General features: G+C 46.2%; 3 long non-coding RNA genes across 4 annotated transcripts in view; 2 read left to right on the top strand and 1 right to left on the bottom strand.

Annotated features, from left to right (window-relative positions):
• The first annotated feature begins 2118 nt into the window (after nt 1-2118).
• On the top strand, nt 2119-14596 carry LOC123587339. Its single transcript, XR_006707253.1, has 3 exons — nt 2119-2370; nt 11389-11393; nt 14566-14596. It is a non-coding gene; the product is annotated as an uncharacterized LOC123587339 (long non-coding RNA).
• A 2036-nt stretch (nt 14597-16632) lies between these two features.
• LOC123582743 lies at nt 16633-21076 on the top strand. 2 transcript variants are annotated; one of them, XR_006704531.1, is made up of 3 exons: nt 16633-16809; nt 17622-17796; nt 20949-21076. It is a non-coding gene; the product is annotated as an uncharacterized LOC123582743 (long non-coding RNA). The 2 variants fall into 2 exon arrangements; XR_006704532.1 differs by having other exon boundaries at nt 16633-16805.
• A 1995-nt stretch (nt 21077-23071) lies between these two features.
• Nucleotides 23072-26925, bottom strand: part of LOC123587370 — a 30346-nt gene continuing 26492 nt past the window's right edge. The window contains exon 4 of the long non-coding RNA XR_006707271.1: nt 23072-26278. This is a non-coding gene — a long non-coding RNA (uncharacterized LOC123587370). The remainder of the gene's footprint in view (nt 26279-26925) is intronic.

Consider the following 26925-nt stretch of genomic DNA (forward strand, 5'->3'; position numbering starts at 1 on the left):
CAAAAAAAAAAAAAAAAAAAAAAAAAAAAAGGCAATGTGCTGCTTGGCTGTGTTAGTAAAGGGTCGAGATAAGAGAGGTTGTAGTCCTGGAATACAGTTCAGGTCAGGTGGGTTGAGGATAATTCCTGTTTGGAAGCAGATCACTAAATTGAAGTGGGTCTAAAGACCCACACCACAATGGCAAAGCATCTGAAAATTATGAAATAGCCAGAGACTGCTTAGCTTTTGAGGAGTTGGCAGTGACGATTCAGGACCTCTCTTCAAATCCAGGGATTCCTGCGGCGCCTGGGTGGCTCAGTCGGTTAGTAATCCGACTTCGGCTCAGGTCACGATCTCGTAGTCCGTGAGTTCGAGCCCTGCATCGGGCTCTGTGCTGATAGCTCGGAGCCTGGAGCCTGTTTCGGATTCTGTGCCTCCCTGTCTGTCTGACCCTCCCCCCGTTCGTGCTGTGTCTCTCTCTGTCTCAAAAATAAACAAGCGTTAAAAAAAAAAAAAATCCAGGGATTCCTGTGGGCCACTCTCAGGCTGTGGGCCCCAAGGGCAGAGCTGGACGGGTGGGTGGAAGTCACAGAAAGGCAGGTTTTCGCTCGCTCTGTGGAGGAATTGGTAGGAAACATTCAAACCCTGAGGGCCCACCAGCAGATGAACGGATAAACAAAATGTGGTCCACACGTACAAAGGAATATTACTCAGCCTTGAAAAGGAAGGGAATTCTGACACACGCCACAACACGGGTAAACCTTGAAGACATTACGGTAAGTGAAATAAGCCAGTCACAAAGGACAGAAGGATTCCCCCCATTCGAGATATCTCCGGTAGTCAAAAACCACACAGACCGGAAGAACAGGGCTCAAGGGGACAGGAGCCAGAGGAGTTATCGTCTAAGGAGCACAGAATTTCCGTTTGGGATGATGAGAAATTCTGGAGCCAGTGGGCAGGCTGCACAACACAGTGAATATACTTACTGCACTTAAGTGTACTTAATGGTTACTTTGATGTTCTATAAATTTCACCACAACAAAAACAATTAAATTAAAAAACAAACAAGGAGACAACGAGACATTGAGCCTCCACCACTGGCAGTGAATAAGCAGCGGCTAGCTATTGAAATGTATTGTCAAATTGGTTTCCATACAACACCCAGTGCTCATCCCAAAAGATGCCCTCTTCAATGCCCATCACCTCCCCTCCCTTCCCTCCCACCCCCCATCAACCCTCAGTTTGTTCTCAGTTAAATGTTGATTTATTTTTGGGAGAGAGAGAGAGAGAGAGCGCACATGCGTGGGGGAGGAGCAGAAAGAGAGGGAGACAGAGGATCCAAAGCAGGCTCTGCACTGAAGCCCGATGCGGGCCTTGAACTCATTAACCATGAGATCATGACCTGAGCCGAAGCTGGACACTCAACCAACAGAGCCGACCAGGCACCCCAAGGGGCTTTCTTGAGTTTGGGTGGGAGTTGGGCTGGAGAGCCCTTACAATCCCTCGGTCCTTCAGTTCTTGTCTGTTTGCTCTAACATTTATGGGGCACTTGCTGTGCATGGATTAGCTTATGGATGCTACACCACTCCATAAGGCATGACTACCGTAGTCTGCACCTTACAAGTGAGGAAACTGAGGCCAAGAGACCTCCAGTCACTTGCTCAAGGCTTCCCATGTGCTAAGCATAAGGAAGAAGGGCAGGAATTCCAGAGCCGGCACGTGCTACGGCACATTGACTGCACCACACGTAGGAGGAAACCTAGAGGGTTTCATGACTTCTCATGCTATCTCAGGCTCTTCCAGTAACTCCATGCTGCCTCGCGCTCTTTCCTGCTCTGCCCTGGACCTCAAATGTCCGACGTGGGCATCCCCAGTCAGTCACAGAGGGCACGAAGCTGCCCGCAGGAAGGCACAACCTCGAACGGATTCTGAGGGTGTTGCTATGGCCAGGATGTCTTATGACAGACAGAAAGCTTGGCCCGGCATTGGCTGTACCATTATTGCCCTTGAAGGGTCACTTTTCCTGGGAAATGAGCAAGTGACCTTCTTATTTCCCTCCCAATTTCTCATGCCACAACTTCCACCTTCCCTTACTTGAAAGCTGATTGTAAATGAGGGTTTGAGAACAAAAGCTCTTGCATAGACTCAAAGCCCATTTTAGTTTTATGAGCGTTGTGCTTTATACTTGCTACAGTCTTTAAATGCTTTGAAGCAGTGTCTAGACCAGCAGGGCCCAATAAAAATGCAACGCATGCCGCATATGTAATTTCAAATTTTCTGGTAGCCACATTAAGAATGTAAAAAGAGGAGGGACGCCTGGGTGGCTCAGTCGGTTAAGCGTCCAACTTCGGATCCGGTCATGATCTGGTGGCTCACGAGTTCAAGCGCTGCGTCTGTGCCGACAGCTCAGAGCCTGGAGCCTGTTTCAGAAACTGTGTCTCCTTCTCTCTCTGCCCCTCTCCTGCTCACACTCTGACGGTCTCTCAAAAAACAAATAAACATTAAAAAAATTTTAAAAAGAGGGTCGCCTGGGTGGCTCAGTCGGTTAAGCGTCTGACTCTTTGATTTCGGCTCAGGTCATGATCTCACAGTTGTGAGATCGAGCCCCGCTGGGTGTGGAGCCTGCTGAAGAGTCTCTTCCACTCTGCCCCTGCCCGCAAAAATTTAAAAAATCTAATCTTGAAAAAAAAATTAAAAAGAGAATGTAAAAAGAAACAGTTGAAACTAATGTTCATAATATGTTTTATTCATCTCAATTTATCCAAAATCATTATTGATGAGATATTTGACATTCTTTCTCATATTGTCTTTGAAATCGCTGTATGTTTTGTACTCCAAGCACATCTCGATTCAGGCTAGGCACCTTTCAAGTGCTTAACAGTTACATGGAGCTGGTGATGACCATTGAGCAGTACAGGTCTAGGCTCTGCTTTTCAAGGGGTTTGATGGTGAAGAGGAAAGAAGGCGTGTTTTAAGGGGAGCTGGACCTAGTGAGAGTGTTACTTATTACAGAATTCGTGATCACGTATGTTGATTGTGGGGGAGAGAGAAAGAAACTTAACATGGAAGCAAAACATCATGGTGCCTCATCCAGGAAAATGCTGCGTGAAACTGGGAATGGAGGAGAGAGCTCAAGGGGCGGTGGGATCAAGGCCCGAAGACAGGGGCAAGCTTTGAGGTTGTTGCTGGTTGGGTTCTTCTGTGATTACTTAAAACCGTTTTAGGGGTCCCTGCGTGGCTCAGTCGGTTAAGCGTCCAACTCTTGATTTCCATTCAGGTCTTGATCTCAGTTCGTGGGATTGAGGCCTGCCTCGGCTCTGCACTGAGAGCACGGAGCCTGCTTGGGATTCATTCTCTCTCCCTCTCTCTCTCCGTCTCTCCCTCTGCCCTACTCTCGCTCTCTCCTCTCTCTCAAAATAAACATTAAAATCATTTTACTCTTTTTATGGTCCCTAAGTGTCACCCTTATTCCCTTCCCACCACCCCCTGCTGCTGTTGATTTATCCAGTTGCCACTGTTGTGATATCACAAATGCAGAGCTGAGACTCAAACCCCTACTCTGCCCCAGGTGCCAGGGCTCTGCTGTGGCACTTGGAACCAATCAGCATTTCCTGCCCCCTTCAGTTTCCTCCTTTCTAAAAGGAGCTGGCTGGACTACTCAAGAATTCATTCAGCCAGTCAGTCAACAAATATCCAATAAGTCAACAAGTACCCAATAAGTGCTGATCACTGATCACTGTTCTAGGTGCTTTCTGATCATTGCTTCCTTTTTTTTTTTTTTAATGCTTATTTATTTTTAAGAGAGAAAGCACAAGCAGGGGAGGGGCAGAGAGAGAGAGGGAGACACAGAATCCGAAGCAGGCTCCAGGCTCTGGGCTGTCAGCACAGAGCCCCACATGGGGCTCGAACTCACGAACTGTGAGATCGTGACCTGAGCCAAAGTCGGACGCTTAACCGACTGAGCCACCCAGGCGCCCCCAGCTTCCTTCTGACTCTAGTTTTTTGTGCCCCGTGATTTTTGGGTGCTGCTTTGTCTGTCACCATGAGGTAGATTTCACAGCCCGAAAATGTCCATTCCCAAGTGACAGCGGAGACTCCTCAGGCTGGTCAGAGAGTCCCCAGAGAAAGGGAGAGAAAGTGGCAGGGGGGTGGTGGGGAATGTTCACTAACAGGGTGGGTCAAATCTGTGCCCACTACACTCTTCCACTCTGAGCCCCTACTGAGAGGGATTTCCTCAGCATCAGTGGCCTCCTTAGCTGACATTGGAGGTTCTCACCAACATCTACCTAAGCCCTTGGTACTATACAGCACAGCACTGAGAGGGTCAGGGAGAAGGTAAAACAAAACTCCCTAACCTGATCTATCTAGAAGCCTGATTTACGGCGGCCGTCAGTACCTGGGAGCTTGGTGATCCTCAAGGCTTTGGCAACGAGGGACAGTTCGCTTTCTTCTGAGTGCTAAACTTGAAAATCTACACACAATACGCAGGAGGTGTGCAGTCATTTGAAAGAGAGAAGAGGTTGCTCGGGTCTATACAATCTGACTGATCATTGGTTGAAAATAGCAATATTTCAATTAAAGAAAAAAAGGGGGCGCCTGGGTGGCTCAGTCGGTTAAACATCAGACTCTCAATTTTTGGCTCAGTGCTGAGTGTGGACCCTGCTTGGAATCCCCACCCCCACCCCCGCACCCAAAACGCTCTCTCTCTTTCTCTGTCTCTCTGCCCCTCCCCAACTCAGGCTCGTGCTTTCTCCCTCTCTCAAAAATAAATAAATAAAGTTGAAAAAAAAAAAAAAAAAAGAAAAAGGAATGGACCTTGAGGCCATTATGCTCAGTGAAGTGAGTCAGACACAGGAAGACAAATCCTGTGTGATCTCACTTATAAGCAGAATTCACAGAAAAAGAGATTCGATTTGTGGTTCCCAGAGGCCAGGGTAGGGGGTGGGGAGATTGGAGGAAGATGGTCTCAAGGTACAGGCTTGCAGTTATGAGAGAAATAGGTACTCAGGCTGTCGTCCGCAACGCGATGGCCATAATAACCGCCGCGTGGTCTATTTGAAAGTTGCTAGTAGAGGGGCGCCTGGGTGGCGCAGTCGGTTAAGCGTCCGACTTCAGCCAGGTCACGATCTCGCGGTCCCTGAGTTCGAGCCCCGCGTCAGGCTCTGGGCTGATGGCTCAGAGCCTGGAGCCTGTTTCCGATTCTGTGTCTCCCTCTCTCTCTGCCCCTCCCCCGTTCATGCTCTGTCTCTCTCTGTCCCAAAAATAAATAAACGTTGAAAAAAAAAAATTAAAAAAAAAAAGAAAGTTGCTAGTAGAGTAAATCCCAAATGGAAGACACACATTATTTGTAACTATGTGAAATGATGGCTGTTAACTTCTTGTGGTAAACGTTTCATAATATATGTTTGCCAGTCGCTATCTGTATGCCCTAAACTTATACAAGGCCGCGTATCAGTGATAACTCAATAAAGCTAAGGGGGAAAGGAATGGGTTAATCAGAAAGGGTTGTTAAAGTCTAGAAGTAAAAGCAGACTCACAGATGGAAACGTCAGCGGCACTTGTCTGGACAGAGATGAAGACAAGAAAGAGGGAACAACCTTCAGTGTCCCATCCTTTGCCAGCCTCTCTGATGCCAGGACCTGCAGGGCCGTGAACGCCGACGGCACACCGGTATTTCTGCCTTTGGTGGGATGGTTCTGTAAAGGCCTGAAACCTATTATGAGGTCAAAAAATGTCTGATTCATCTAAATGCCCTGGTTCTGGCTCTGTGCTCAGCAGGTCACCATCCGGGTCATCTTTGGGTTTCCACAGGGATTGCCTACGGAGTTGGAACGTGCAAGGCCCCCGCGCATTTATTTCTCAGTGTGTAAATTCACGGGTAACCTGGCATCCTCATTCCACACATTAATCTCGAGTGTTTGATAAATATAGAAACGCCTGAGGAGTCAGAGTACCCTTGGGGCACCAACAAAAGCGGGTTTCTGAGCCTGGGATTCTGTGTCCCACACCCTGGACTGTGCGGTCAGTCACCACCACCTTAGTGAGTATCACCCAGCAGGAAGTGGCCGTTGGCTTATGCATTTGACACATCATCTTTGGACACCTTCTTAGTGCTAGGCATGAACGGAGTGTTGGGGACACCGGACCCCTGCGCTCTTGGAGCCGCTGGCATATTTTCTACTGCAGCTTTCGGAGAAGTTAAAACCAACAGCCCTTCCTACCTTTTCTCAAGCCAAAACGCTAACTTTCAAAAAATATAATATAAATGCAGACTGCAGGAAACTTCTGCAGGCCTGTCCTGTCCTGCCACACCCTTAGGTACTGCTGACATGAGGTTTGTCTTTTAATGAGTGGTTTCCCCTCATGGGCCCCTTCTTGAAACCTGGCTCTGTCTTTGCTGCGTGCTACCTGGACGGGCAAGCAGGAGAGAGCAGCCAAGGCTGTCTGGAGTCGGGGGGTGGGGTGGGGAAGGGTGGGGAGAGACCTGCTGGGAGACAGACAAGGAGCAGTCAGGTGTATGGGCACCCAAGGAAAATCTTCCCTAAGGTTCAAGCCATTACAGAGTACCCAGGGATCCAGCTGGGTCCCACAGCCTTTCTGCGTGATTATGTCTGGAAGTGTAAAAACAGCAGGGAAGTTGTACACGGTGCCCTTGGTGGGCCCTCAGTGGAAGCTGCTGGCCTGCCCATCACTTCTTCGCATTCCATTTTCAACCTCCCAAGGGGCTCCTACAGGGGAGATCTCAGCTGTATTTATCGCCCGTGGACCTGCCAGGTCCTTTTTGGTTGATTAGGAGAGGGATGGGTTCAGCCCATCAGAAACCATCTGCTGTCAGGCCAGAGACACATGTGTGAAGCCAGATGTCTCCGAGAGGTGGTGGGTATGCTAAGATAAGCCGGGAGGACCTGCCAAGGCGGGCACACCCGTCCCAGGACCCGGGAGAAGAAAGGCTCTTAAATGCGCCACATGAGGTCTGTGTGTTTCCCGAGTTGCTTTGATTGTTCAGAACATTCCACTGTGTGATTGTGGCTTAAAGGACACAAAGCTAACTGTCACACACGGTGGCTAATTGAGGGCACGGCTTTGTCCAGTGACCCCTAGCAGTACGTGTCCTTTTTGTGTTCTCTCGGAGGCCATTTATAAATGGTAGCTACTCTACATAGATCATTTAGAAGCAACACTTCAAGGTGTTGTTGAAACAAAGCAGGACTGCCTAGGAATCGCTTGGTGCTACCATGCAGATTCCCAGGTCCCACTCTCGGAGATTCTGAATTCAGTGGGTCTCAGGTAGGACCCAGGAATCTCTCAGCAACTCTCCTCTCTACACCCACCATCTCTCCTGTGCCCTCATTTATACACGGGGTGATTTGGACAAGAAATCTCAGAGGACTCCACTTTGAGAAAGTCTGCGAAAAAGACACCGGGCTCATAAAGTGAAGGCCTGGATGTAGGAGTAGCTGTGTAACCTTGCAGAAGTCCCTTCACCTCTCTGTGCCTCCACTGCTGTCTGTAGAATGAGGGAACTGATCTTTCGGGTCCTTTCCAGGGCCAGTATTCCACAAATTTAAGCATGCTCACCGTGGCCTCCCAAGGCTGTGGGTGTTCCAAAGCTAGAATGGGCAACCCTCAGGCTGAGCTTTACCCTGAAGAGGACCGGTGAGCAAACCACAGAGCTTTGTCCCGACTTCCCACTCGGGATTAGACCTTTGAGGATACTCCCCTGAACACAATACTCCCCCCAAACACCATCCCCTTCCTCCTCGCGTAATTCTGAGCATGTCCACAGGCGTGATTTATTTGCACCTTTCGGGAAGCTAGACTTGAGGCAGGGCAACAGGTGAAGCTCCACTTTGATTGAAGGAAGATTGAGGCACAGAGAGAGGAAGAAGCCGGGAGACCCTGGCGGCCCGTCTGTCCCAGGCTCCCATGCCTTGTCCCGGGGCCACCATCCTCAGCGTACACGCAGTGCAACCACACTGGCAAACGGCAAGGGCCAGAGATGAACATCGCAGCGCCCGGATGTGACTTGGGAACAGGCCGTCTCCTTGTGGTAGGATTTCTGTGAGTTTCCGTGGGACGGACACATCGCAGGGGCAACGTGCACAGCCCTGCGCTCTTCTGAGTGACAGCGCTCCTGAAAGGCACCGGGCACTTTCTCTTACGTGGTTTTATTAGATCTGCTCACCACCAGTGCAGTTAACATCTAACGAGCCATAACTGCCTGCACTCAGAGGGTCGGGATCTAGTGATCCCGGGATCTAGTGATCCAGCCCTCTGGGTCACAGCAGCATAAAGAAGAAAGAGCAAAGCGCAGAGACCCACACGTTAAGAAAGGTCTCGATCTGTGACACTTGAGCGTGGCGGCCCTGCTTTATGTTCTCTCACCTTCCCCCTGCCAATTTTGCCCAAAGGAGGCCTGAGATTATAGTTCTGCCTCAGCACCACCTCCCAGCTCCCAGTTTTCTCGGCTGCTTCAGGTTGTTTCTGACAAAGACGTCATTAATGATCACTTGCTGTATCTTGGGAAATTCTTGCACCAACCACAGACTCTTACAGCAGATGCTGTGTGACTCCGGTTTCGGTCTCAGTGTAGGGCTTTTTAGACATTTCATCTTTTGGCCTCTCATTTCTGTGGCAAGAACCCTGTGCCAATAGCAAAACCTTTGCCCTTGATGGAGATCACCCTGGCAATGAGTGACGCTGTTCTTTTCTCTCCACCTGTCCCACCTTCGAGACTTAAGCCATCACTTGAGAACACCACTGAAAACCAGAAGGAAGTAAAAAACAAAATAAGATAAAATAAAATAAAACTAAAATTAATTTCAGTTAAAAAGATGGCATAAAGTTGGTGCATTCTTTTATTTTAGGGAATCCTCTTAGCGTGAGCCTCTTAGGCTGATTATTTTACAAAGAACTCCAAGAAGTTAACTTCTAAATTCACGGCGGATGAGAAGGAAAGAGGGTGCTATAGACAGAAGACTGACGGGCTAACTCGCAGCAGTCTTGGGAAATGGCAACACTGGGAAAGCTATAACTAGATGTTCTGTGTTCTATTTAAAAAGGCAGAGAGGTAGATAAAATATTCTAGAAACAGTTCTACTCCAACTCATTACAATACGAAAAAAATGTAAAAGACATTAAAAGGATATGCCCTCAGCCATCTGAGAAAACTCACTCCCAGAAAGTAGCTACGTTTAACTGTAGTTAAATATTTATTGCCAGTAAGTTGTAAGTCAAGTCAAGTCCTTGCAGTGTGCTGGGTAACAGAACATTGGTGAGTAGAATGCAAGAGCCATTTGCCTAGAATCTCTTGAACCAGGCTTGGCTAAATGAATCCTAGAACCTTTTGCTATACTTCCAAACTTTGGGATTTTTCTAATTTTGTGATAAAACCTGCCATCCTTCCCAAACACAGTGCTGTGTGTCTAAGTCCGGGGGAGGAGGTTTATATTTAAAGGTAACCTGGGGCGCCTGGGTGGCTCAGTCAGTTAAGCGTCCGACTTCGGTTCAGGTCATGATCTCACAGTCCATGAGTTCGAGCCCCGAGTCGGGCTCTGTGCTGACCGCTCAGAGCCTGGAGCCTGCTTCGGATTCTGTGTCTCCCTCTCTCTCTGCCCCTCCCCCGCTCACACTCTGTCTGTCTCTTTCACAAATAAACATTAAAAAATTTAAAAAAAAATACAGGTAACCTAAAACTAACTTTTTAAGAATTTTTGAAACTTTCATCAATCTTTGAAAAAAGTTACTGTATTTGGGGTGCCTGGCTGGCTCAGTTGGTAGAGCATGTGACTCTTGACCTTGGGGTTGTGAGTTTGAGCCCCACGTTGGATATAGAGATTACTTAATTTTTTTTTTTGTAAAAATAAAAAAGGACTGTATTCTTATCACAAATGTGATACATCAACATTGTGGAAATTTTAGAAAATACAGATAAGAAAAAAAAAGAAGTAAAAATCACTTATAGCTTCATTCTAAGAGTTAGGACTGCAACATGAATCCTTCCAATCTTTTAATTTAATTTAATTTAATCTTTATTTTTTTTTGAGAGAGAGAGAGAGGGGGAAGGCACAGAGGGAAAGGGAGAGAGAGGGGATCATAAGAAGTCTTCATGCCCAGCTAGGAGCCCGAAGCATGGCTCGATCTCACAACTGTGAGATCATGACCTGAGCTGAAATCAGGAGTCTGTCATCTAACTGACTGAGCCACCCAGGCAACCCCCCCCCCAATCTTTTATTTTTAATTGAACAAGAGATACATAAATACAGGCATCTTTTAAAGAGATACATAAATACAGGCATCTTTTAAAGAAAACCAGAATATCATATATTAAACCAAATCATCCATTGACCACATCTCATAATCCCAGGCCCTTCTCTCTATCTAAGTGACCAGCCACTTTTGCGAGTTTGGTGTGTTTCCTTCCAGAGTTTTATAATTGTATATAACATATTTTGTGGATTATTTTTACATAAGAGGCATCATACTGTGCAACTTAGCAATCATCTATTGCAACTTATCAATGTTTTGGAAATCTAACCGCGTTAATTTATGAACCAAACTAATTTCTTTCAACTGCTGAGTGGTATTCCATTGTATGGATATACCATATTTAATCATCCTCTCCGCTTTTAGTGGACCCTTAGGATTGTTAACAACTTTTCACTACCTCAAACAATGTTGCAATAAATGTCTTATATATTTTTTCCCACGTCTCTCTATTTTAAATTTCTACAAGGGGAAATTCTGGATCTGAGACTATGCCCACGTTGCCTCCAAAGTGGCTGTGGGTCATATGAAGTGTCTCAGCAGTCTCAGTGACCCTTTGCCCTCCAGACCTGTCAATGTGGCCAGTTGTAGTAGGCATAAACCACTGTCTCTCCACTGTTTTAATTAGTATTTGCCTGACAAAAACTGTTTGAGTGTCGTATAGGTTTGTAGCTATTCATATTTCCTCTTATGTGAATTGTGTATTCATATCCTTTGCTTATCTTTCTAAAGGTTGGGGTTTTTTTTTATATATCTGTTATACTCATTCTTTGTTGCATGTATTGCAAATTTTCTCAGTCTCTGGCTTGCCTTTAATATTGTTTGGGGTATCTTTTGTTATAGTGGAGCTTTGAACAACTCAGGGCTTAGGAGTGAGGACTTCCTCCATCCCCAGTGGAAAATCTGCATATAATCGGAATCCCCCAAAACTTAACTACTGATAAATAGCCTGTGGGTGACCAGAAGTCTTGCTGATAATGTAAACAGCTAATTAACACATATTTTACGTTTTATTGTTACTACATTCTTACAATAAAGTAAGCTAGGGAGAAGAGAGAAAATGTTAGGAAAAATCACAAGAATAAGAAAATACAGGGCCACCTGGGTGGCTCAGTCAGTAAAGCATCCAACTCTTGATTTCAGCTCAGGTCATGATCTCAAGCGTGGCATTGGGCTCTGTGCTGACAGCACAAAGCTTGCTTGGGGCTCTCTCTCTCTCTCAGCTCCTTCCCCTCGCTCATGCTGTCTCTCTCTCTCTCTCTCAAAATAAATAAACATTAAAAAAAAAAAGAAAAAGAAAATACACATATAGTGCTGTACTGTAAGACATCATGTATGAGGGGACCCATGCCGTTCAAATCTGTGTTGTTTAGGGGCCAAGTGCACAGTTCTTTTTCTCATTTACAAGTTAGGTAACATTTACTCAAGAACTTAAGTTGTTTAGCGTTTTACTGTTTGAGTTTTGCTTTCCATGGCCTCTTCAAGGTCTCCCTTTTCCTTGGAGTATAATGATATTTCCCCTTACTTGTTTCCCCTACTACTTTAAAACTTTCATTTCGAGGGTTTAGGTTTTTAATTCATCTAGAGTATAATTTTGTGCATCATCTAAGGTAGAGACTTGCCTTCATTTATTTTGTCTACATATAAATACTGATTTGATACCATTCATTAAATAGTTTACTTTTCCCCACCGACTTGGAGTGTTGTATCATACACCAACTTGCTGCATTGTTCCTAGATTCTTTTCTAAATCATGTTTTATTGACCTAGTTCTATTCGAGTCTTACCGAAAAATGATACTGATTTACTTACTCTGCCGCGTGTATGTTTGTTTTACGCCCTGCCTTTTTTTTTTTTACAACCTACTTTTGTTGTACAGCCTGCTTTTTTTACAAAAAAAATTGCAGCAGGAGAATGGATAAGTTCTGATAATCATACCATGGAATAGTATATAGCAATTTATAGAAACTAAAGCTACACATATCAACATGGATACATTTCCCAAACATGTTGAATTAAAAAAAAAAAAACAAGTAAAAAACAGGTTTCCACACAAATACCATAGAGAATATCATTTATAGATAGCTCAAAAATGTGTAAAAGGAAACTTGATATCGTTTAGGAGTACATATGTAACAAAAACAGGAAACTCATGGAAATGATGGAAACCGAAATCAAGATTAAAGGTGCATCTACCACAAAGCTTGTGAAGGTTAAGCCCCTCACTTACATGGACTCCTTTTGAAGTCCCATAGTGAAATTTTATTTCATAATTTTGTGCTTTTTTTTTTTCTTAAAGAGGCTGGCCTTTCCCAAATCGTGTTAGCTTCAAGCCTATCCTCGGAGTGGGGGAGGGAAGGGGAAGGAGGTAGGAAGGGAAGGGGAGGGAGGAGGAAACAGAGTCTCTCCCAAAAGCCTGCTGGCTCCTGGGCGCCTGCCGTTCTGCCACCACCGGCTGGCTTTGGGGCCCCTGGGCCTGGAGGCGTATTTACTGTAAACCAGGTGGTAATTGGATGGGATCTGATGTGCTGTTCAGTGCCTTGCGCAGGGCTCCAGGCCTGGAGACACCTAGCAGCAGCCAGCTGACAGCCAACAGTTCCCAGGAGTCCTGCCCGCTGCCACACCTCACGGATGGGTCCATTTCTTCCAGAGAGAAGCTCTCCAGGCCAGAGGCTGTGTGCTTGAGGCTGTGTCCCGGAGGACGATTTGAGACCCCAAAGCACCCTCGAGCTGCAATTCTGCGCCAGGGCTTGAAGCTTCCAGACTAAGTCTTGCTTCTTGTTCAATTAAAAAAAACAAACCGGGGCGCCTGGGTGGCTCAGTCGGTTAAGTGTCCGACTTCAGCCCGGGTCATGATCTCGCGGCGAGTTCGAGCCCCATGTCGGGCTCTGTGCTGACAGCTCGGAGCCTGGACCCTGCTTCGGATTCTGTGTCTCCCTCTCTTTCTGCCCCTCCCCTACTCATGCTCTGTCTGTCTCTGTCTCAGAAATAAATAAACATTAAAAAAAGTTTTTTTTTTAAAAACCGACTAGAACAAAATAAATTTACGGCAGTTATTTCAACAACAGCAACAGAAATACACACTCTGGACATCTTTCCACATGGTGAAATACTCTTCAACAACATCTTTCATGGCTACACAGGACATGTCGTTTATTATTAGATCACTTATTGTTAGATGTTTAGATCATTTCCAGTTTCTGCTCAGGGTTGGAACAAATGTTCCTACAGCTCACCCCTGGTGTACAGCCTTAATTATGTCTTCAGAAAAAACTCCCATAACTACACTCCCTTGGCCAAGAGTCTGATTATTTTCAAGGCTTTTGAGATATAGTGCCAACTAGACTTCCAAAAATGTTGCATCAATTCACCCACACGTCAGGATAGGACAGTTTCCTTGGCAGATTGAAACCAATGCTAATTATTTACCTTAAAAAAATTGTTCAGGGCACCTGGGTGGCTCAGTTGGCTGAGTGTCAGACTTTGGCTCAGGTCACGATCTCACAGTTGGGTTCGTGAGTTCAAGCCCCACTTCGGCTCGCTGTGTCAGCATAGAGGCCATTCCAGATCTTCTGTCTCCCTCTCTCTGCCCTTCCCTCTCTTGCACTCTCTCTCAAAAAAAAAAAAAAAAAATTGTTGTTCATTGGACAGACAAAAAATGGAACCTCATAGCTTTAATTCGCCATCAGTTACTAGGCTCAGTTGCCTTATGACCATTAGATACTGTTTCTTCTGGGTTGATTGACTACTCATGTGCTTTGTTCTGTCTTCTATTAGGGCACTCCCCTTTTTCTTACTGATTACAGAGAGCTTCTTATTTATTATGATATTGACTCTTTTTCATGTGTGTTTTTAACTCTTTTCTGTTCCGTCATTTGCCTTTATATTTTCTTATTGTAAGTTTTCTGACATGGGTATTTTTAATTAAATATATTAATTTTCTACTTCAGATTCTATCTTTAGTTTTGTTGTGTTTTTTTTTTTTGTAAGAAAGTCTTTCCCCCCAAATTATGTAAATGTTCACCTATATTTTCCCCCAGTGCTTCCCTAGCTTTATTTGGGGAATTTTTCCTAGTCTGAAGGATGAGATGGGACTCTCTTCCCCCCGCAAAGAGTTAATCATTTCATTAATAAGTCCTCTTTTTCTTACTGATTTTCAATGGGACTTTAATTATATAAAGAATTGAGTCTGTTTCTGGACTGTCTTCTGTTTTAATTGATAGGTATGTTTCTGGGGCGCCTGAGTGGCTCAGTCGGCTGAGCGTCTGGCTCTGGCTCAGGTCATGATCTCACAGTTTGTGGGTTCGAGCCCCGCATTAGGCTCTGTGCTGACAGCTCGGAGCCTGGAGCCAGCTTGGGATTCTGTGTCTCCTTCTCTCTCTGCCCCTCCCCCGCTCATGGTCTGTCTCTGTCTCTCTCTCTCTTTCTCTCAAAAACAAATGAACATTAAAAAAATTAAAAAATTGATATGTATGCTTTTGCCAGCACTTATGTGAATTATTGTAATTATTGGATATGTCATTTCTAGTATTATGGAAACTCTTCATTTCTTTCTTTTCTTTGTTTCAACATTAGTGTGGTTGTACGTGCCTGTGTATTCCTCCAGAATTAGGGCAGTTCTGCTTCTTTTCCCTTTTCTTATAATATTAAGAGTATTAATGCTTTTTCTTAAACTCAGTCAAGGTTATGACCAGAAGATGTGGTTGGAAAAGAGAGGGAAGTTTAAAGAGACACTTACCAGTCCAGATGAGACATTATAGATTTTTTGCTCTAATCATTTCACAAATAACCAGACCTCAAACTCTTCCAGAATGTTCCAGAGCCCTGCCACTTATGGCATAAATGAAAACCTTCTGGGTAAAAGGGAGCCATAGAGAAAATAAAATGACGTATGGGTAGAAGTAAAAGAAAGAAAACAGGACCTGAAATTGAGAGGAACATAAAGGCACGTGACATCAAAATGCTGGATGTAACCAAAAACATTATCCATGGTTTCCATTTGTTCCTCTTCATTCATTTTTCATTTCTGGAAAAGGAAAAAAAAAAGTCTAGAAGTTTCTAAGCAGCTACTGAAAATTTTTCATATTATCTCCATCTCTAATTCATGAAGTATTGAACTTGCATTTCGGACAGTTACAGAAGAACAGAATCTTTGAGTTAATCTGCCCAATGCAGGAATCCCCCTGCAGCACTTCTAGGAGGAGTGGCTGTTCAGCCTCTGCTTGGCTACTGCCTGACCAGGTCCTGACTCACTGCCTCATTGAGCTCTTTCCATGTTTAAAAAGCCTAATTCTTTGAAGGCTCTTGCTGTTATAAACTCAAAGCCTGTCTCCCGGTATTCCCTCTTCCTTCACCTCGGTTCTGCCTTTTCAAGCCAACAGAGGCCTCGCTGCTTTGAAGGTGCCTCTCCTTCAGTTTATCTTTCACAGCCTTGTCATTCCTGATTCCTCAAACTAGTCCTTTTAGGACATGGTTCTAGATCTCTCAACATCTTGGTCTCTCCTCTGGAAATGTTGTAAAATAGCCAGCATTTCTTTTACAGGTAAAACACAGGAGTTAACATAATTCTCCAGATTCCATCTGGCCTGTGCAGCAAATTGGGAGCAGCTCATTCTTGACTTGACCTTTTTCTTTTTTCTTTTCTTTTCTTTTCTTTTTTTTTTTTTTTAATGAATGCACCTAAGTTACATTCAGGCCTGAGATCACAGACTCAGGCTGGAGCTATTTGGCCTTGTCATCATGAAAATAGCTTAGGCCCTTTGCACATAAGCAAGTGAGCAAATCTCACAGGCAAAACTGACCCCCTAACAGACTTTGGTGAAATTTGGGAGAGCCAAGAGAAAGGAAAGGCATTGCCATGGAAAAACGGAAGAGTCCAGGTGGTGGAATTGTGGGTTCTGTGCCCAGGGAAGATGGGTGCCTGCTGGCCCATGAAGAAGCCCCTGGATGAGTCCCTGTTCCAGGCACAGACCTGTGTGCTGTCAGACGAGCACTGCATGACTGAGGTTTTGCACTTTTCAGTCTTGCTCCCTGCTGCTCAAGATTGGTTGGGAGCAGGGCGGGCTTACCTTTCCATCTTGTCCGTGGCAGTGCGTGCACTGGGCCTGACCATGCAAAGTGGAAATTAATACTCAGGACCCCAGTTACCCTGTGTCTAGTCCCCTCCGGATCCAGGAGGGCTTCAGTCAGGCTTCCCAGCAGCTTCTCTCTAACCCAAGGAGCACCTAACTCCAGGGATGCCCCTCCTCCCACTGGCCTTTCCGTCCCCAAGAAGACAAGGCCATCAGCGCCCCAGGAGGGCTGGCAGGCATGGGCAGGAGGGTGCGGTGACTCCACCATTGAGCTGTGACCCTGGGGTATGCCACATCTGGGGGGGCGGGGGGCAGATCAAGGAACTGGGGGCCTATCTAGCTGCGCAGATTGGCCCTCTGTTGTTGCCTCCAGATCGGAAAAATCAGGCATATTCACAGATGGGCCCTGCCTGAAATCCAGGAGCGGTCTAATTACAGAGCTACGGCTCTCGGTTTTCTCTGTTACCCTAAATCCTGGCATAAACCATAGTGAGTAAGTCAGGAACTAAATAAACACTAGCTTTCAAGCGAGGGAGGCGGCGGTGGAGGACGAGGAGGGTGGGGGAGGGTGGAAGCTCACCGAGCTTCTATTGGTAGAGGAGGATCACGTGATCTGAGGTGCACTAGGATCTTTCTGAGCACACAGAAGTTTCTTCCACTCGCTCATTGTCGGTGGGACCAGCCTCCCTCACCTTTTTGGGTCTTTGTTTCCTATTAACCTGCCTCTTATCATGTCAAATCCATTCGGGAGTAGGTTGCATATATCGTCTTACACTACTATTCTTCCTGGCCAATTAAGTCACCAAGGAAATACAAAGCAGCCTGGTTTGTCTTCACTTTTGCCACCCGATGAGGCACCCTATGAGGCCCTGGGCTCACCCTATGTTATTCGGAGGTGTTGATGTACAGGTGCTTTCTGTCTCTTTGGTTCAGCCAGCTGGAAAGTACGTCTCCCTTTGCAAAGTGGAGCCCAGGGCCAGTGGTTATAAAATAGAGGGGAGTAGAAAAGCTGACAGCATCCCACATGCGCCCTCTGCCCCAGGCTCGGCCATGAGCCCCAGGCTCGGCCATGAGCCCCAGGCCCCTTGGACGTGAAGAGAGTGACTGGGGACAAAGAGACGCCCTCTTGGGCTCCCCAGTCCGTGCACCCTTCCTCCCCACCTGCAAACTCTAAGCCCTGGGCGGAGGCATACCACACATGGCCGCCTCTCTGACCCACTGAGCTTCCTGTAAGGTTTGGGGCGTTTGCTGAACTGTTACCTTGTGTCAACTTTTTTATTTGTATATCACATCTCTGAAACTCAGCTATACCCCTCACGGCTCATCTCTGGGCTCGAGATGAAAAATAACACCTCCTGAATGAATGAATAAACCCGTAATGGTCACTCCCCTGGTCCACAAGGAGGAGCTGGGCCCTTAGGGGATGTTTCCATGGACTGATCAACACTGGGGAAGCTTTTCAGAAAGCTGCAGTCAAGAGGTGAGTTTATCTTTATGTTCGACTCTGAATCTTTACACTCTGGGTTGGAATATCCCGCAAAGGTCATTTGTGAACAGTCCAATGATTTGAGATTTATTTTTATTTTTATTTTTTTTATGAAATTTGTTGTCAAGATGGTTTCCATTAATTTGAGATTTAAAAAAAAAAAATGTTTTCCTATGACAACTTTCAAGCCAATGCAAGAGTAGAGACAGTTCCCGTGTATCTACCGCTTAGCTTTAACAAAGTCAACTCTTGGCTGATTTTGTATCACTTATCCCCTGTCTGGTCTGTTCCTTACGCCCCCTCCTCAACCAGGATGATAAACAAAACACCCCAAACCAACAAAACACATCATGTCATTTTGTTCCTAACTATGCAGTGCATATGTCTAGAAGATAACTTTTGTTTGAAATAATCACTTCTGTGCTATCATCAAAGTGCTCTGACCTTTGAGGCAGAGCCTAAAGGCTGATGAGCCCCTTCCCATAAGCCCCTGTGAAGCCCCTATTTACTAGCACATGGGACATCATGAGTGCACCAAAATCTTACATGTTTCTGTCCACCCTGCCACTCCTCCTCTTTTCCCAATCACCCGCTGTCAGGAGGACTGGCTTCTTACAAGAGGTTTACATGTATGGATTTGGGAGCAAGTCTGGCTTAGAATCCCAGCTCCACCATTTCCTTGCTCTGTGACCTTTGACAAAATACTTAACCTTTCTGTGCCTCAATTTCCTCATCTGAAGGCGAAGCCAGTTCATTGTATGTGCATACTTGGTAGAGTTGTAAGGATGAAATATACTAAAGCTAACGTGAAGCTCTTAGAACAGCACCTGGTGCATAGAAAGTACCATGTGTTTGCTTTTATTATTATCCTTCGCTTAGTACATGCATCGTCTCCACCAACACCGCCTACATCCTGAATTAACTGACAAAAGCAATAACGCGTCGTATTTATTTCTCAAGGTATTTTCGTACGTTTCGTCAGGTGCCGTCCTGCCATAATCTAGGATGGTTCAGGGAATTCGGAGATGTTATTGCAGAACAGGGGAGGGCAAAGATTCAGCCACAATTGGCCCTGTTCATGATGAGGAGAAATTAGAACCAAACAAAGGGCTAACAAAGAGAAAGCTCGTTAAAAAAAAATAAAGCATATTTGTTATAGTCTATCATCATACATGAAAAAGAACATTTAATGACATAAAAATTATTCATGCCGTGTAAAGCAAAAAAGGAGGGGCACCTGGGTGGCTCAGTCAGTTAGGCTTCTGACTCTTGTTTTCGGCTCAGTCATGATCTCACAGCTCGTGAAATTGAGCCCCGCGTCAGGCTCTGCACTAACAGAATGGAGCCTGCTTGGGATTCTCTCTCTCCTTCTCTCTCTGCCTGTCCCCTGTGCTCACTCGCGCGCGCTCTCTCTCTCCCTCTCTCAAAATAAATAAACTTTTTTTTTTTAAAAAAGGAAAAAACTAAAGTGAAAAAGAAAAGCTACAAAACGGCATGTAAACTATGAATCCACTATGCTTTTTTTCCCTTCAGGTATATTAGGCTTGTTTAAAAGACTGGAAAAATATACATCAACATAAATGTTATTTCTCAGTGGAGTAACAAAAAGTCATTTCTCTTTTCTTGGGTTTGAAATTTCTTTTTTTAAATAAACAGATAACCTTTTTTATTATATTGGTAGCATTTACATTTCTTCATGGCATCTAATAATAATAATAATAATAGATTGTGTTTGAAATTTCTGAATGCTACATAACGAATATGTATTACATTTACAATAAAGAAAGGTTACCATTTAAAAACAGGATAAGTAATTGTACCTGCAACATGGTTCAGTTACGTAGAAGATCTATGAGAACAGCAATGTTAATGGGAGAATTGTGGATAATTTTTTCTTTATATTTTTCAGGTTTCTCCAAAAATTTTATTCTGAGAGCACGATGTTGCTTTTAAGTAGATGGTTCATATAGGGAAACTGAGGCACAGTAGGTGGGCAGGAAGTCTCTCTGGCTTCATACCAGAGCAGGTGTTCAGTCATTCCCAGAGATGCTCCCTTTTGGGTCTATTCCTGACCTGTGACTTAAGGTCAAGGCTATGACTGTCACATAATAATGGTCTTTAAGCCTCTCCTCTCAGAAGAAATGGACTGCAGGGCCCTGTGTGTTTGGGGTGAGGGTGGGGAGGCTCAGCACCCCTGAAGCATCACCCTGGCCATCTGTAGGGGCAGGAAGCCAGCCCTTAGCTGGGCCACATGGCAGCTGTGTGTCTCCAGATTCTGAGGCCGCAGCCATCTCCCCGCTCCAGATGCCAGCTGTTAGGGAGGAGTAAGCCTCGCAGGCACATGTGTCCATATGTGATAGCAGCCCACCCAGTCCAAATATTTGGGGGCCTCCCTGATCTACCTCCCCGACAAGTGTGTCTAAACCAACACAAAATAGGAATAAAAACAAATAGAGGTGGGGAAAGAAGAAAAAAATGGGAAAATGAGAGAGAAGTATTTTTCAGATAAAGCAGTTGGATCTGATAACAACCCAGGAAACAGGCAGAAGGGAGGGTGGTGTGACCCAAAGGGCAAAGGTGTGGGCTAGAAGTCACTGACCAAGAGTGTCTTTCACCCTCTGCCTACCTGTATGGCCCAAGGCATGTCCCCTACCTGGCGGAGTGCCTCTTCTGCAAGAGGCAGATGTCACTAAAGGGTAAGAAGGGTTCCTTGCTCCTGGAAGGGGCACCCCAAGTGCACGTTTGGCCAAATACCCAGAGGAAGAGTGGTTGGTTCACGGTCTTCCCACACATGCCTGTTAGGATTTAGTTGTCATTGCCGGACTCACTGCTTCCAGATGCATAGGTGAGGAATCAGCCGATGGCACCCTGGGGAGGCTCCCGCTGGGCTAGCAGGCAGCCCCTGGCCCCTATGTCACAGACAGCAGCAGGTCTGGACCATCTTCAGGGCAGTCGACTCGAAGTGGCTCAGTGGCCCATGGCTGTCCTCCAGCAGGCCCACGCTGCCCAGGAGGACATTCACACACCTGTCCGTTGGCCTCAGAGTAAAGTAGTCTTTTGGGCTCCCCACCCCGCCCCAGCCAAGTGGAATGGAAGGGGGAAAAAAAAGTAGCAATGGTCTATTGCCATTAAGATGTTATTTACAGTTCTGGCCGTTCTAAAGATGCCCCTGGGTCACTTACCTGTCTTTGGACAAGAAGAGACTCCAGCAGTGATTTCAAGGCAAGGAAATATGGAAAGAGAGCAACGTTGAAAATGTGGGTAGTAGGAAAGAATCATTCCTCCTTACTCCCTAGCTTCCTAAATTTTCCTTTAAAATCCCGCCCCCCCCCCAACCCTCCCACTGGCATCCATTTGGCTTTGCAGACTGATTCAGGTTCTAGGACTGGGCATGAGTTGAAGGAGGCTACAACGAAAGAAGACTTGATCCCAGTGATGTCATTCCAGAGGGGGTGACAAAAGCCACTTGGCAGGGTCTTCACTAGAATAGGTCAGACAACAGGTTCTGAACTGAAATATGTTGATATAGTCTATGAGCACGCTCATTCTGAATGAACACCAACCCCCAACAAAACATATAGACAGAATCCTAAAATGGACCCCTGTGGGTAGCAGCCTGTGCCGTTAATGAAGGTGCTGTAGGGGTGGTCCTGTGCCTTAGGATACAGAAGCTATAGGATGACCACTCAGCGTCATGTCTGGACATTAAGGTTTGTTAATGTCCATCTCCAAGCAACAGCAGCTAGGCTGTTTCAAAATAAAAGTATCTGGCAGTGTTTGTATATGTCCTACCCTGAGGATAACACAGAGGGAGAGAAGATAGTTACTGGGACCCCAAATTCACTTCAATAGCGTGCAAGCTGCTTCTGGCAGGGTGCACCTGCAAGTCTCAGATAAACCCCCCGGGTCCACCCCGCATCTGCTGGGTGTATCCTTTTGATTGACTTAAGACTTCTTTCTCTCTTTTAAAGGTCCAGTTTGAGCCTCATATCTCCCCCTCCTTCTCGGTGACGTCTCCAATTGCTCTTACAATTCCAAGTCAGTATCATTCGGGTCAAACTAGTTCATGATTGATTAATATTTTGTGTTTCGTATTTATGTTTCTGTTGCAGTTCCAGAGAGTGTAGCCGATGACACTTCTGTCAGCCCCCCCCACCCCCCGTGGGGCCTACCCGGAGCTGTCACCAGGAAAATAGTGGCAGACACCGCTCTAAGTATCTAGAGTTTGTCTGTGTTCTGCTGTTTAACTCACTGTAAGTGAGCCCCCGTGCACATCCGCTTAGCTGCTTCGGAAAGCGGGTGGGTCACACCTAATGATAACCATGACTCTCACCGTAGCCTACGCCAATTCGATGTTTGAATCACATCGTTCAAGTTCATGTTCATCAGCCAAAGGGTTACAATGAAAACCATCATTATTACAAATAGTCATTTGTGCAGTCAGTGGTAACTGCACAAGATACGTGTGACAAACAACATCTCTGTGAATAACAATTACACAAGAACACAAACACATCCACAAACATGAGGCTGAAATCCACATGCTAGCTCCTTCTGGGAGAAGGAGACGCAAACTGTGACTTTTCTTTATATTTACACACTGGTTCCAAAGCTAATGGTTAATATGTTTGCCTCGTATCATGCATAGGAAATTGATAAATTACATTATGTGCCAAAAAGCTACATATTTCTATGTAGACACCTCTGTTTCAAACGGAAATGTATAACTGAACAAATAATTCTTCACCAGAATGGAAGTTAACGCATAGGCAAGAGCAGTTAACTTGCTAAGTCTTTCCTCCGTGCTAAGAGTATTAGTCTTTGTTTCTTGCGTCCTTAGTATACTTCCTTCCTAGGTACATTGAGGGGAGGTCAGTGTGAATTAGAAGTCTGATACAGAGCTTTTAAAACTTTCCTTCAAATACATAAACAAAAGTCCCATACCGCCAATATTAAATTAGGCCTTGTTGAGCCCAGGCCAGTACAGTTTTGCCTTTTACTACTAACTTAAAATGATTTTTAATTCAGGGGCGCCTGGGTGGCTCAGTCAGTTAAGCATCTGACTTCAGTTCAGGTCATGATCTCGCGGTTTGTGAGTTCGAGCCCCGGATCGGGCTCTGTGCTGACAGCTCAGAGCCCGGAGCCTGCTTCAGATTCTGTGTCTCCCTCTCTCTGCCCCCACCCCTCCCTCCACCCCTCCACCCCCACCCCACTCCCTCATGCTCTGTCTGTCTCTTTTTGTCTCTCAAAAATAAACATTAAAAAAAAATGTTTTTTAATGATTTTTAATTCAAATATCCAAGAGCCAGTCTTGGCTTTGGCATACAATGAATTGCTGTAGATCATTTACATATAAAAGGACACTTTTTAAAGGCTTTAGGTATTCTCGTAAGTTGGGTAAGTAGTACTAGTATCAGTTTCCTCTGGATGCTCTAACAAAGGACCACAAAATGGAAGCTTAAAAGAACAAACCGTGTCTTACTGGAGTTCTGGAGGCCAGAAGTCTGAAGTCAGTTTCACTGGACAAGGTGTCAACCTGGAGGGGTCCTTCTGGAGGCTTTCGGGGTGAATGTTTCCTTGCCTTTTCTAGCTTCTGCAGGTGACCCGTGTTCCTTTGTCTCCTAGCCCCTTCCCCCTCACTTCACCCTCTTGCTTCCCCCCTCACCTCTCCTCCTTCCTCGTCTACCTTCTCACCTCCCCCTGGAAGGACCTTGGGATTACAAGGGTCCACCTGGATAAGTCAGACTGATCTCCCCACCTCAGGGCCCTTTATCCATCACTCTTGCAATTCCCTGTTACCATATAAAGTCCCAGAGATTGGGACACGGACAGCTTTTGGGGTGGCCTTGTTCTCAGGGCATTTACAGTGAGATGGACCAAGGATACACTTCAAACTGTGGAGCCATATGACATCTGAGCCCCACGTCCTGGAATCAGAGGTGGTGCTGGATTGGCAGTGGGGAGATCTGCCACGGCCACAGAAGGGTAGCTGGGGAACAGATGGGTCTGCTTTGAAATCCTGGGTCTGACTTACGAACCGGGTGACCTTGGGCAAGTTGCTTAACCAATCTGAAGAGTAACCACAGCTCCCGGGCAGGGCTGTCCCGGAAAAGAAATGAGTTACTGTACGTGAAGTACCTGGCAGAGGAGGTGTTTGGGAAATAGCTGCCCTCCCTTTTAAACCCTGTTTGGCCTTCCTACCATATCCTCAGTGATGAAATTACGCCTGTGATTTTTTTTTTTTTAATTTCTAAAAATTAAAAGCACCTCGCAAATATAGATTCATATGATTATAATAGACAAAGCAAGGTAAGCCTACCCTCTGATCGTCTCTCTCCTAAACTGAGAGCCCAGTGAGGGCATAGAAAGCAATGGCTTTCCATGTCATTAGTTGGAGGGGTGAGTGAAGTCCATGTATAGAAGAGCTCTGGGTATAAAGGGGGCAAAGGGATGAATGAGAAGAGAAAAGAAATATGAGAGAGTGTGGGTTCGCAGGCTCTGAGAAGATAGAAAAGACCATTTGAGCCCACCTTGCCGTGGATATCACACTGGATGATTTAAGCACATCGGTTCCTTGAATTTCAGTGTCCCCACCTGTAAAGCGAGCATTATGAAGAGTATCCCACCTCGCTCTAATTATATACCAATAATAATTCACATACAGATTGAGAAAATGTGTGCACGGTGTCATATAAATGGCGTTTTGGCCCACAAATCTAAAGTGGCCTCATACCCCATTGTTACAAGATATGGTCAGGAGGGGCAAAAACTGTCACCCAGGTTCAAAATGTGCCTTCCATGTCAGCATGGGAAAAACAGGCAACACAACTAAGAAAGAAACTTTGCAACAAAATCTGTCAACAAGCCACTTATCCCCTTCCTCCATAACCAATGCCAACACCTCCTTCTCTAGGACACACCGTGAGCCGTGGACGTTTATACCCAGATGCCTCGCAAGGAAGGCAGCCTGCCAACTGGGCCCCTCCCTTCTAAGGAAAATGGCTTCTAAATGACAGATCTAGAGGCTGACTGCTCTCAGGACACCCTGTAGTACAGGTAGAAGCAAAAGGATTAGAAGCAAGCAGCTTACTTTCCCGTCAGTGCCCAAGAACTAAGGGGAAACCCACATCAGCATGAAGCTCTCTGGTCTTTGTCAGCTACAGAAGCACCCGGAAGCAGTGAGCCTCCTCCCTATACAGGGCCTCCACTGGGTTCATTCTTGGGTGTTAGTCCTATTCTTAGTAACCAGGCAGTTTTCTTCTAAGGATCAAATCTCATGGTTTTCTTTTCTGGCTTTGCTCTAGCTATTTTCCTGGGGACAGTCCTAATCCCTGGGCCCCACTATCCCCACCTTCTCATTAGGTGGGCTGTGCTTAGTTGATCACAGATAAGTAGGATTTTGTACTTGCGATCTCCTAGTACAACCAGGTCATTTTGCAGAGAAGAAAAGTGAGGCCCCGAGAGAGGAAGTGACTTGGCAAAGGTGGCAAAGAGGTTGGATGTGAATTTCTGGTCTTTGCCTTGTCTCCTTAGCCAGCCCCTCTGGAACACAGGGGCAGGGGCTATGGCTTCCTGCTTTTTGAGTCCCTCCAGGTGCCCAGGCCCATAGGTGGGTTGGGGGTAGGGGCGGTTGGAATCTGTAGACACGTATCGGTTGGTGGACCTAATTGATGGAACACAGGACTGGTGTATTGAGTTGGGGAGAAATTGCCAAGAGTGATCCAGACTGTGAAGCAAGTCCACATGGTTCTGAACAGCCACTTACCAGCTAGGTGACCTTGGTCAAGTTTCTTGACTTCTCTACATCTCCATATCTTCAACTATAAGATGGCGGTGACCATACCTACTCTGCATGGTTTGAAGATTTACTAAGGCTGATATGCTCAGTAGATAGGAGTTGATTTTTGTTGTGGTTCTTATTATTGTGTGATTACAGTAGGGGCAAGCACAGGGTCACTATGGGAGGTGGGGAAATAGCAAAAATGTCAGGGAGAGATGTCGGGAAAGCACAAGAAAACCAGTCCCTTGCCACCGCTCCCGAAGTCAGGGAGCACTGCCGGCCTACAGGAAATTCCGCTGATTCTGGTGGACGGAGAATGCGAGGCAGGGGGGAAACGAAGTGACTCCCATTCCTAGTGCACAGAAGACCTTCGGCTCATCCACCCACAGGGATCCTGGGAGCCCCACCACATCACCAGAATGGGTGGGGCGTCCCCTCCGTGTTTCCACTCACGGCCTGAGCGGTAGGTGACCCTTTATAGACAGTTGCCGTCCACCTGGCTTCCCCTGTGACCGGAGGGGCATAATCCAGGCCAGGGCCCACACTCGATGTGACTTCTCCTCCTAGAAATGGCTCCTCCAGCAAAGCGCTCGGGAGGATGGCAGGCACGCGGAGCTCCAGCTGGGCGGGCCACTCAGCTACACGGAAACGGACAGGATGCAGACACAGCTGTGGGGGCAGAATTCCGCTGTCACCCTGGAAGGAAATGGTGGCAGAGAGATGGCTTCCTAAGGAATTGAGGAAATCTCACCTCGGGGGGCAACACAAAGGTACTAATGCCTGGGTTGGCTCATTTCTGGCAGAATGGCCCTGGCTGACAGGTGTGGTTTGGCATGTATGCGTGGCTCTTCCAGCCCCTGGAGTGAGGCCCTCCCCCAGAGGTCAGTCCTGTGGGCGGTCACAACGTGATCATGTTCTCAGTAAACCTCTGCTTGTCATTGCAAAAGTGTTACTGACAATTAAGCAGCAAGATAATGACCAAACCGGAGGGATCTGCCATTTTTTGTTTTAAGTTTTTATTGATTTTGAGATAGGGTAGATCAGGGGAGGTGCAGAGAAAGAGGAAGAGAGAGAATCCCAAGCAGGCTCCACACTGTCCTTGCAGAGCCCAACGTGGGGCTCGAACTCACGAACTGCGGGATCATGACCTGAGCGGAAACCAAGAGTCAGACGCTTAACCAACTGAGCCACCCAGGCGCCCCGGGGTCTGCCATTTTAATGGGGGCAGAGCAAAGAGGGAAACCAGTAAGATGAAGGAAAGTGGCTCTGGAATCCAGAAGACTTGGGTGTGAGCTCCACCTGCACCACTGCCTTACACAAGCTGTGCTGCTTTGCCGGAACTC

Source organism: Leopardus geoffroyi, chromosome B1 (genome assembly GCF_018350155.1).
Source record: "Leopardus geoffroyi isolate Oge1 chromosome B1, O.geoffroyi_Oge1_pat1.0, whole genome shotgun sequence".
NCBI lineage: Eukaryota > Metazoa > Chordata > Mammalia > Carnivora > Felidae > Leopardus > Leopardus geoffroyi.